Source organism: Geotrypetes seraphini, chromosome 1 (assembly GCF_902459505.1).
Source record: "Geotrypetes seraphini chromosome 1, aGeoSer1.1, whole genome shotgun sequence".
NCBI lineage: Eukaryota > Metazoa > Chordata > Amphibia > Gymnophiona > Dermophiidae > Geotrypetes > Geotrypetes seraphini.
In genome coordinates this window covers 405351920-405364402 of record NC_047084.1, presented here as the reverse complement: position 1 = coordinate 405364402, position 12483 = coordinate 405351920, and the positions used below count along the sequence as shown (strand labels likewise).

The 12483-nt window shown below is 44.7% G+C and overlaps 1 protein-coding gene across 3 annotated transcripts in view; it reads right to left on the bottom strand.

Moving 5' to 3' along the window:
* ELP1 (elongator complex protein 1) overlaps window positions 1–12483 on the bottom strand; it is an 882162-nt gene that overhangs the window by 522031 nt on the left and 347648 nt on the right. The gene's annotated exons all lie outside the window — the stretch shown is intronic.

Here is a 12483-nt window from a genome sequence, read left to right as displayed (position 1 = left end):
TAATAATAATAATAACAACTTTATTTTTCTATATCACCATAGTCGAAAGACTTCTAGGCGGTTCACATTGAAAGAAGGCTGGACAATCAGCGAATTATAGAATGCAAGAGGAGAAATGTTACATAAAAATTGGGGTTATATGAGAAGAGTTACATGAGGCGTTGGAGTTGCATGAGAAATTACATCAGGTTTGTGAAGGGAAATATCATAGTGAGAGAAGGTCATTTGTTTAGGCGATGAATTTGTCAAATAGAACAGTTTTAATTGATTTTCGGTATACGCCGTAGGTGGAACGAGGAAAACGCCTGGGACACTGTGCTAACGGGATACAAGCTATACCACAGAGACAGAGTAGGTCAAAAAGGTAGGGGTATTGCCCTATACACAAAAGAGGAAATTGAGTCTAATGGAGAGAACACGCTAGAAAACAAAAATAAGGTAGAGTCTCTAAGGGCCAAAATTTCGGGAACAAAAGGAATGGCTACAAAGATCGGCATCTACTACCGACCCCCAGAGCAGTCTGAAGAAATTGATGGTGAGATGATGGATAAGATTAAACGCAACTGCAAGGGAGGCGACACAGTTATCATGGGTGACTTCAATTATCCGGGTATAGACTGGAACCTAGGCACCTCCGGCTGCGGAAGAGAGACCAATTTCCTGGATGCTAAAGATGATTGCTTCCTGGAACAACTTGCCAAGCAAAATATGAGAGGAAATGCAATTCTGAACTTAATTCTAAATGGACTACGAGGACCGGCGCAAAGTGTGGAAGTAGAACGGACGCTGGGAAGCAGTGATCACAATATGATCTACTTCAACCTGGACACAGGGGCAAAACATCGATCCAGAACGTCGGCCACAACACTGAACTTCTGAAAAAGAAATTACAAAGGAATGATAGTCATGGTGGGGAAAAAGAATAAGAGGATAAGCACTGTAAAAATGCTAGATCAACCATGGTCCATTTTTAAGGACATGGTCACCGACACGCAAAATCTATATATACCATATACAACAAGGGACCCAAGAGGGAAAAGAACAAGGAACCAGCATGGTTTACTGTAGTGGTGAAGGAAGCGATCAGGTGAAGGAAGCGATCAGAGACAAGAAGACTTCTTTTAAGGAATGGAAAAGGTCAGGAATGGACGAAAACTGGAAAAAGCACAAACAACATCAAAGCAGGTATCACAAGGCGGTAAGAGGGGACAAAAGAGACTACGAGGAAAAAATAGCCAAGGAGGCGAAAAACTTCAAGCCGTTCTTTCGATATATTAAAGGGAAACGACCCGCAAAGAAAGCGGTGGGGCCGTTGGATGACCATGGAATAAAGGGAGTGCTAAAGGAGGACAAAGCCATCACCAACAAACTCAACACATTTTTTGTGTCTGTATTTACCGAAGAGAATATACACAACCTACTGGAAGTCGACAGGTTATACGCAGGAAATGAAGATGGAAAACTGACAGGGTTGACAGTTAGTCTAGAAGAGGTATGCAGGCAGGTTGGTAGGCTTAAAAATGATATATCCCCGGGACTGGATAGCATCCATCCGAGGGTAATTAAGGAACTGAAAGGGGCTATAGCTGAACTGCTTCAACTAATAGCCAATATGTCAATCAAATCAGGATGGATTCCGGAAGACTAGAAAGTGGTGAATGTTGCACCAATCTTCAAGAAAGGTTCGAGGGGAGATCTGGGAAACCACAGACTGGTGAGTCTGACCTCGGTACCAGGAAAGATGGTAGAGGCGCAGATAAAATACTGCATCATTGATCACCTTGACGGACACAATCTGATGAGGACCAGCCAGCACAGCTTAAGCAAGTGAAGATCTTGCTTGACTTCAAGGGAGTAAACAAGTAGATAGACAAGGGCGAGCCGGTCAACATTGTATATCTGGATTTTCAGAAGGCGTTCGACAAGGTGCTACATGAACAACTACTTTGAAAAACTGCAAGCCATGGAAGAGGGTGAAATACTCATGTGGATTGTCAGGGAAGACATGAAGTCTGCAAATCAAGTTGAGCAAGCTTCATCCAAAGCAAGGCAAATCATAGGTTGCATACGCAGGAGTTTCGTCAGCCATAAACCTGAAGTCATTATGCCACTGTATAGATCCATGGTGAGACCACACCTGGAGTACTGTGTGCAATTTTGGAAGCCACATTACCGCAAGGATGTGCTGAGACTGGAATCGGTCCAGAGAATGGCCACCAGGATGGTCTCGGGACTCAAGGAGCTCCCATACGAGGAGCGGTTAGGGAAGTTGCAGCTCTACTCACTCGAGGAACGTAGAGAGAGGGGAGATATGATCGAGACATTCAAGTATCTCACGTTGAACCTCATCTGCCATGTCGCAGCCCATACCTCGAGCCTGATTATGTCACGTTGTCGATCTTCGCAATGCCCTGTGTCTTCACTACTCTGAATAACTGTATCGTCCGCAAATTTTATCACTTCGCTTGTCGTATCTATGTCCAGATCGTTTATGAAGATGTTGAAGAGCACGGGTCCAAGCACCGAGCCCTGCAGCACCCCGCTGGTGACGCTCTTCCAGTCCGAGTATTGTCCATTTACCCCCACTCTCTGTTTCCTATGCTCCAGCCAGTTTTTAATCCACGTGAGTATTTCACCCTCAATTCCATGGCTCGCAATTTTACGAAGTAGTCGTTCACGTGGAACCTTGTCAAACGCCTTCTGAAAATCCAGATATACAATGTCGACCGGTTCACCCTTGTCTATCTGCCTCTTTACTCCCTCGAAGAAGTGCAGCAAGTTTGTTAAACAAAATCTATCTTTGCTGTAACCGTGCTGGCTGGTCCTCATCAGCCCGTGTCCATCAAGGTGATCAATGATGCGGTCCTTTATCAGCGCCTCTACCATCTTTCCCGGTACCGAGGTCAGACTCACTGACCTGTAGTTTCCCGGCTCTCCCCTCGAACCTTTTTTGAAGATTGGCGTAACATTCGCCACCTTCCAGTCCTCCGAAATCTTTCCTGTTTTGACCGACAGGTTGGCTATTAGTTGAAGCAGTTCAGCTATGGTCCCTTTCAGTTCCTTGATGACCCTCAGAAGGATGCCATCCGGTCCCGGGGATTTATCGCTCTTGAGCCTATCAATCTGCATAACTCTTCTAGACTGACCGTTAATCCTGTCAGTTTCCTGTTTTCACTTCCAGCATATATCCTGATGGGTTCCGGTATGCTATGTATATCATCTTTGGTAAATACAGATGAAAAAAATGTGTTCAGTTTGTCGGCGATTGCTTTGTCCTCCTTTAGCATTCCCTTTACTCCTTGGTCATCCAACGGTCCCACCGCTTCCTTTGCAGGTCGTTTCCCTTTAATATATCGAAAGAATGGCTTGAAGTTTTTCGCCTCCTTGGCTATTTTTTCCTCATAGTCTCTTTTGGCCCCTTTTACCGCCTTATGGCACCTGCGTTGATGATGTTTTCATCCGTTTTTGATCTTTTCCATTCCTTAAATTAGGTTTTTTTTGGCTCCGATTGCCTCCTTCACCTCTACGGTGGGCCACACTGGTTCTTTATTCATTTTCCTCTTTGATCCCTTGTTGCTACGTGGTATATATAGATTTTGTGCCTCGGTGACCGTATCCTTAAAAAAGAGTCCAAGCTTGCTCTAGCGTCTTTATAGTGTTTATCTTCTTTTTAATCTTCTTCCCCACCATGCATCTCATCCCTTCATAATTCCCTTTGCGGAAGTTTTGCGCCATGGCCGTTGATCTTGACCGAGGTTTTGCCCCTGTTTCCAGGTTGAAGCGGATCATATTGTGATCATATTCCCAGCGTTCCTTCTACTTCTGCATCCTGTGCCGGTCCTCACAGCCCATTTAGAATTAAGTCCTGAATTGCGTTTCCTCTCATGCTATCCTTGACAAGTTGCTCCAGGAAGCAATCGCCTACAGTTTCCAGAAACTTGGTCTCTCTAGCACAGCCGGAGGTGCCGAGGTTCCATTTTATCCCCGGATAGTTGAAGTCACCCATGATAAATGTTGCGTTTAATCTCATCCGTCATTTCTCCATCAATTTCTTCGGAGTGCCCTGGGGGTCCAGTCCATTTGTTTCCGGAAGTTTGACCCACAGAAATTCTAACTTATCCGTCTGTTGTGGTATGTTCTCTCCAGTAGATTCAATTCCCTCTTTGACATATATGGTAATGCCTCCTCCTTTTTGAGTCCCTCTGTCTCTGCGGTATAATTTGTATCCTGGTAGCACCGTGTCCCAGACATTTTCATCAGTCCACCATGTTTCTGTGATGCCGATGATGCCCACGTTATCCTTTTGTGCCACAGCTTCTAATTCACCCATCTTATTTCTGAAGCTCCTTGCATTCGTGTACATACACTTGAGCTTGCAGCCTGTTTTCTTCTTGTGCTTCTTTCCCTCTTGTGTCCCTTTCGGTCTGTCTTGTCTGCGATCTGGTGAGTCTTCCCCTCCATCTTCCTGCATGGTATCCTCTGGGTATACTGGTTCTCAAAACATCAACTCTTTCTCTCTGTCAACTATTGGCTTTCTCCTTCTTCCTAGTTTAAAAACTTCTCAACTTCTCTCTTGATGTTGCTTGCAAGTAGCCTCGTTCCGTCTGTTGAGGTGGAGTCCGTCCTTCCTGTATAGCTTGCTCTTCCCCCAGAACGCCGTCCAGTTGCTCACAAAGTGAAATCCTTCTTCCTCGCACCAGCGCTGCATACATGCGTTGACTGCTTGCAGCTCCATCTGTCTCTTCTCATCTGCCCTGGGTACCGGCAGGATCTCCGCTAATGCTATCCTCTGTGTTCTGATCTTCAGCTTCTTTCCTAGCATCCGGACTGGTCCTTCAGTACTTCTCTGTTGTAGTTCCTGTTGCTCACGTTGTTCGTCCCCACTGGATCACCACTGTCGTATCTTCTTCTTCCAACACTGTCAACGATTCTGTCGATGCGGCTCACAATGTCTTCTACCTTGGCTCCCAGTAAGCAGGTCACTAGTCGATCCAGTCTTCCTCCCGCTATGTGGCTGTCATCTTACCTGATGATAGAGTTCCCCACGACGACTGCTGTCCTCTCTATCTTCTCTTGATTCTCCAGCTACAGGTCCGTGTCCTTGGTGTATGCCCATCTCTCCAACCGTAGGTCCGTGTCCTTTGTTCCTATCCATTTCCTCTCATCCTGACGTTCGTCTTCATGTGGGTTTCCGCCGCTGTTTCTAGATCTTGCTGCTGTGTCCCCCATTTCCTCCTGGTGGCTGTCCGTCTGGTGGTCCACATTCTCTGTAGGCGTATCCAGGCAGTTCCTCTGTAGCTGGTGTCTTTCCACAACTTCCCTGTAGGCTTCTTCTATGAAGTTCTCCAGCTCCTGGACTTCTTCCTCGATGGTGTCCTCTTTCTTGATGATCTCTGCATCTCTGTCTTCTTCCTCCACTGCTCGAAGTGCCTCCAGTTCCAGTATTCTGCCCTCTAGAAGTCTGACTTGCTTCTTCAGGCTTTTCAGTTCTCCGCATCGAGCGCATACGTAAGACCGCCTCCCAGAAGGGAAGTAGTCATACATATGGCAGACGGTGCAGAAAACTGGGTAGCTCAACTTCCTGCTTCTGTCTGTTGCTTCCATTGCTGCCTGCTTGCCGGTCTCCTGCGGATGCCTTCTGTGTCTGCTGTGGATGTCTTCTGTGTCTACCTGGTTATGCCTTCAGTGTCTGCCTAGTTGTGTGTCCTTTGTGTCTGCTAAGGCTGTCCTCTGTGCTTGCCTGGTTGTGTGTCTCTGTACCTGCTAAGTCTGCTTGGTTGGATGTCCTCTGCGTCTGCTGTAGTCTCCTGGTTGTGTGTCTCTGTACCTGCTAAGTCTGCCTGGTTGGATGTCCTCTGCTGTAGTCTCCTGGTTGTGTGTCTCTGTATCTGCTAAGTCTGCCTGGTTGGATGTCCGCTGCTGTAGTCTCCTGGTTGTGTGTCTCTGTATCTGCTAAGTCTGCCTGGTTGGATGTCCGCTGCGACTGCTGTGGTCTCTCTCTTTGTCTTCCTTAGTGGTGGCTCGTCCCTTCTCAAGGCCCTTTGCAAAGGTGCTCCCACTAAGGAGAGCATCTTTAATGCTCACCTTCGACACATGCCGAACGGCTGTGCGCCGTTGGCCCCTCTCCTTTTAAGGGGGAGCTTCGGGTCTGTTTCAGGTGATGTCAGGGGGTGGGCGGAGCTACCTCTCACCGCAGCCCCTGCATATATGAAGAAGGATGAGCTACTACTCGAAAGGGTCAAGAGAAGAGCGACTAAAATGGTTAAGGGGCTGGAGGAGTTGCCATACAGTGAAAGGTTAGAGAAACTGGGCCTCTTCTTCCTTGAGGAGACAGAGGGGACATGATCAAAACATTCAAGATAATGAAGAGAATAGACTTAGTAGATACAGGTTTTTCACCCTCTCCAAGGCAGAGAGAACGAGAGGGCACTCTATAAAGTTAAAAGGGGATAGATTCCGTACAAACGTAAGGAAGTTTTTCTTCACCCAGAGTGGTGGAGAACTGGAATACACTTCTGGAGGCTGTTATAGGGGAAAACACCCTCTAGGGATTCAAGACAAAGTTAGAAAAGTTCCTGCTGAACCGGAACATACGCAGGTAAGGCTAGTCTGATAGGGCAATGATCTTTGACCTAAGGGCCACTGCAGGAACGGACTGGTGGGTACGATGGACCATTGGTCTGACTCGGCAGCGGCAATTCTTATGTTCTTAGATATCTGTGATATACTGTATATCAAGTAACTAAAACTTGAAAAGTATAGAGTTAGATACTGGAAGAAGGGGTGAGGGAATAAGGTGGCAAGCTGTAAGTAGCGCAAAGTGAAAAGAGGGAAATGGACGACTGGATGGTAAGAAATAATTTAGACAGGCAGAAAATAAATTGAGAGGGAAGACCAAAGGGGGGAAAAAGCATGGGCCAAAGAATGGGGGAAAAAGGGAGGACACAGATACCAAATCTGGTGGGAAGGAGGAGATAGATGCTAAAATCCACAGGGGGGGGGGAAGAGATGGAAGAGAGAGGCAGTTAGTTTCTGGAAGAGACACAGAAAGAGAACAGATGCCATATGGAAAAGGCAGAGAGAGAGGGCAGACAGTGGATGGAAGGAAGAGAATATTGAGAAGATGAGGAAAGCAAAAACACAGACAATAAAGATTTTAAAAAAATATTTTATTTATTTTTTGCTTTAGGATAAAGTAGTATTATAGCTGTGTTGATAAATGTTTATAAATAGAAAATGGAAATAAGGTGATCCTTTTTATTAGACTAATTTTAATACATTTTTGACTAATTCAGAGACCAAAAACCCCTTACTCAAGTTGGGACAGGGATACTGTAATAGCAGTATACTTTACTGACTTTAAGAAAGAGGTTTTGACCTCTGAAAGCTAATTGAGAAATGTATTAGTCCAATAATGCCGTCTAGAAGGTTTGATAGGTGGTATATCAAAATAAATAAAAAATATATAAAACAAACTTAATATGTCGGGCACTATATTTTCTTCCCACTATGCCCCAATGTCTCCTACCCAAACGCAAAATATAAATACCTAAGTTGGTGGGCTTCCCAAAGCTCTGCTGACTGAAGATCTCTTTCTCTAGTTCAGTGGCCAGAGCTCTTCAAGCTCTGCAGCTGGTGGCAGCTCAAAGACACTGCCGCTAGCTGCAGAGCTTGGAGATTACTGGCTGCCAGACTGGAGGTGGTCTTCAACTGGCAGGATTTTGGGATCCCCACTAGCAACAGCAAGGGAAATGGCTAATTTTTGGTGATCTGCGCTTGGGATCCCTGTGTGATCAGTACAGAAATAAGTGACATAACATAGTAACATAGTAGATGACAGCAGATAAAGACCCGAATGGTCCATCCAGACTGCCCAACTTGATTCAATTAAAATTTTTTATTTTTTTCTTAGCTATTTCTGGGCAAGAATCCAAAGCTCTACCCGGTACTGTGCTTGGGTTCCAACTGCCGAAATCTCTGTTAAAACCTACTCCAGCATATCTGTTTTTATTTCTCCAGTGTTGTAATACTTGCTGAGTTTAATTTCTATTTCTAATCCTTTGGTTAAGGTCTGTCTGTATATAAAAAGTCATTTAAAGTTGTGTATAAAGAAGTCATTTAAAGTTGTTTTATGTGTGGTAGTAATGGAAGGTGGGGATATGGGGGAGGGGGTTATGTGTGGTAGTAATGGATGGTGGGGATATAGGGGAGGGGGTTATTTGTAGTCGTAATGGAATGTGGGAATACCGGGGGGGAGGGTGTAGAGAGCAAAAGAGATCAGGGCCCCCTCTTTAATTTCTGCTCTAGACCCCAGCATGTCTAAAATCAGCCCTGCATCTATCAATTCTTCCTCTCCCCTAAAGGACACTCATAAGTTACTATACTATCTATCATCACCATCCATTCCAAGCTATGCTCCCTCTGTTTGGAATCTATCTATCTTATATCCATTTCATCCATATTTAATTTTTTTAATTTTTTTTTTATTTGTAGTACCGCTATTTATATGTTTATGTTTTATTAACATTTGATATACCGCTTAAGCATATTACAGATTTAAGCAGTTTATAATAAAATACAGGTACTTAGAACTTCCCTAACTGTCCTGAAGGCTCACAATCTAGCTAAAGTACCTGAGTAAACAATTATTAAAATAGAAAAAAAATATAACAAAATTTCAAGAATTTTGAGGGAAAGGTAAAATTCAAATAAGAAAAGATTAAAGAAATAAGAATAATTTAAAATATACAAATGAGTTTAAGAGATTGGAGATTGAGCTAAATAAATTCCAATCTGGTGCTAAGTCCAATCATCAATCCGGTGCAATAGAGCTCCACATCTGCAAGGAAGGATTGAGTTCTGCTCCGGAAGAAATAAATTACGTCGGAGGGGGTGCACCCGGCAGATGCAGTCATCGTGGGACCTTGCCGCAACTCCCTGCATCTGTCAGGTCCAGCCCCTCCAACGTAATTTACTTCTTCCGGAGCAGAGCCGGCAGATGTAGTCATTGCGGGACCTTCCTGCACCTCAGCGCAGCTGCCGACTCTGCTCCAGAGCAAGAACGTCGGAGTTTGGTGGACCAGCAGCCAGCAACTACAGTCATCGCGGGACCTTGCTGCATGAAGGGAGAGAAGGGAGCAGTATGGAAGAGTGGTGGAGGGAGAGAAAGGGGCAGGATGGTATGGAAGGGTGGTGCTGATGGAATTGGTGTGCAGGGAAATGGGAGAGAGACAAGGGGGAAGGATACTGGATGGAATTGGATTGGAGGGAAAGAAAGGGAGTAGATACTAATTGATGAGGGGTGGATGGAGAGAGAGAAAGGGCAGACATTGGATGGTAGTGGGAGGGTAGAGGAAGAGCCTATGCTGGATGGAAGTGCTTATGGGAGAGATAAGGGAGCAAATGCAGGAAGGAAATGGGGAGGAGAGAAAGAGGGGAGCAGATGCTGGATGGAAGTGGACAGAGAGAGAAGAAAGTACTAGATGGAAGGGGTAGAGAAAGAGGGCACATGATGGAAGGAGGGGATAAATAAAAGGAGGGCACATGATGGGGGAAAAGGATTGAGTTAGTGAAATACTGGAGGGGGTGAGGGAAAGAGGTGGCGAACTGTAGGTAGACAGTAAAAAAGGAAATTGATGACAGGGTAGTAAGAACGCAATCTAGACAAACCACCCCTTCCAATGTATTAGATGCCATTGACTCATGTTCAAGTCCTAGTGACTTGATGAATTAAGAATTTTCAAACTAATATCTAGGTATTGTCCTTACACAATCTCCCGCTAAATCCCTCTCTTACCCTCTGTGTTCCTTGTGTCTTAAAACTTTTCCTTTTCTCGATGTGTTGCCTTGAGCCTATATAGGTATTGTGTGATGCACAAATACCAGATTAGATTAGACTTCTGTCAGTTATGTTTGTCTGTCTGTCTTCCCTCCCTCCTCAATGTTTTAGATTTAAAAAAAAAAAAAGAAGAAGAAGAATAAAATATAACCTATTGTAAACCATCTAGATACTTGGGATAGATGGTATAACAAGAAATAAATAAACTTGGACACTTCCTGGATGAAACGTATATGTTGTGACTAGACAATGTAAAAGCAGGTATAAGTGGCAAAAAGTTACCCAAAGTGACCAGATAACTAACCACTGCAGAGACAATGTAAAGACCCACACACACATTCCCCCAATGATCACTGACCCCCCTCTTACTGCCACAAATATTAGAATAAAAAAGTACATACCTGCCTCCAGAACATCAGCACCTGGCATAGGAAAGTCTAGTAGAGCTGCACAGAGGTGTTTAAAGCAGCCCAGGAGGAGGGCTAGTGAACCATAAGAGAGGAGGACCCAGGCCCATAAGCCACTCTAACTACTGGGGTTATAGACAGGTGGGTTTAGTGGGTTTTGGGCGTGTTAGAGATGTCTATGTGGCACCCTTTCTGTGAAGTTCACAGTAGTGTCCTATAAGGCACTCCACTGCTCTGTTGTGATGGATTGGCCACCAAGACATGACAATGCTGGGCCCTCCCTACGTACAAAAGGTCTTGTTCTGGGCATTTGGGACTTAGACAAATTTTTGGTTGAAAACGTGATATAAAAATAAGACATATTGGCGGTCTGGGCGATCAATGGCCTAGACGTCCAGATAGATGATTTTCAGGGAAAAAAAATTCTAGGGAATGGACATTTTACCACTGCCAACTTTGGGTATCTTGCACCATACGTCCGAATCGGACTTAGACATTTCTTTTGATTACACCCCTCCTAGCATATGAAATCCGGATAGGAAGTAAAATAAATATACATTTCTCATAATCATTACAAGAAAATAGGTAAACAAGGGGAATTGCAAGTAATCAACGCCTGGATGAGACGATGGTGCGAAGAAGAAGGCTTCGACTTCGTGTGCAACTGGACGGCGTTCTGGGGAAAAAGCAAGTACTACAGAAGGGACGGACTACACCTCAACAAGGAAGGAGCAAGAGTTTTGGCAGGCAACATGAAGAAGGCAATCGAGAAGGCTTTAAACTGAAAGATAGGGGAAAGCCGACAGTCGACCACCGGTCGATGGTACGGATAGCAGGATGCCCCGACGAAGAAGCCAAGGACAACTACACCTACACAAGAGAAGACGACCTCACAGCCAATAAGGGAGAAAAAGCAGGAAGGGACAACTCAGACACAGGAGGGGACGACCACACAGCAAACAAGGGTGATAACACAGGAGCAGTAAATGATACCGTAATTGAAACTACAGGGACAGCCAAGAGTAGAAGGTCCAAAAAGGTAACACGAAGGGAACTTAGATGTATGTATACGAATGCTAGAAGTCTGGGTAACAAAATGGGGGAACTAGAGACAATAGCAAGACATGACATATTGGATATCATTGGCATAACAGAAACATGGTGGAATGAAGAAAACAAATGGGACACAGTACTACAGGGATACAAACTGTATAGAAGAGATCAAGTAGGGCAGAAAGGTGGAGGTATTGCTCTATATGTTAAGGAAGGAATAGATTCTGTTGAAATGGTTACAACAGAAATGAAAGAGAAGCTTGAGTCACTCTGGATCAAAATTCCTGGTCAATATGGCGCAGATACGAAAATTGGCCTTTACTATCGTCCACCAGGACAGGCGGAGGAAACTGACTCAGAAATGATGGAGGAAATCAAACAAGAATGCAAGACAGGCAATGTAATTATATTGGGAGACTTCAATTTCCCAGGGATAGACTGGAAACTAGCAACCTCCGACTGCGGCAAGGAAGCCAAGTTCCTGGAGGTGCTAGGGGATTGCTTCCTGGAACAAATGGTAAAAGAGCCGACAAGAGGCAACGCCACCTTGGACTTGGTCCTAAATGGCCTCACGGGACCGATAACAGAAGTGGAAGTCATGGTTCCACTGGGAACGAGTGATCACAATGTAATCAACTTTAAACTTGACATCGGGAAAGGGAAACATGCCAAAACCTTAACCACCACCTTGAACTTTAAAAAGGGTAAATACGATAGCATGAGAGCCATGGTAGAAAAACGACTCGAGAAGATGGTGGACAAACTTGAAACGGTTGATCAGGCATGGACCCTACTGAAAAATACTATCACAGAAGCACAAGATCTCTACATTCCGAGGATTTCCAAAGATCAGAGAACAAAGAGCAAAAGAGAACCGGCATGGCTTACCATACAGGTGAAGGAAGCCATAAAAGAAAAGAAGGACTCTTTCAAAAAATGGAAATGCATAAAGACAACCGAAGCCTGGAACAAACATAAAGATGATCAGAAGAAATGTCACAAGGCGGTGAGGGATGCAAAACAGGAATATGAGGAAAAAATAGCCCAGGAGGCCAAAAACTTCAAGCCCTTCTTTAGATACGTGAAAGGGAAAAAAGCTGCAAAAGAGGCAGTGGGACCCCTGGACGACCAGGGAAGAAAAGGGTACATCAAGGAAGATAAACAAATCGCAGACAAACTAAATTC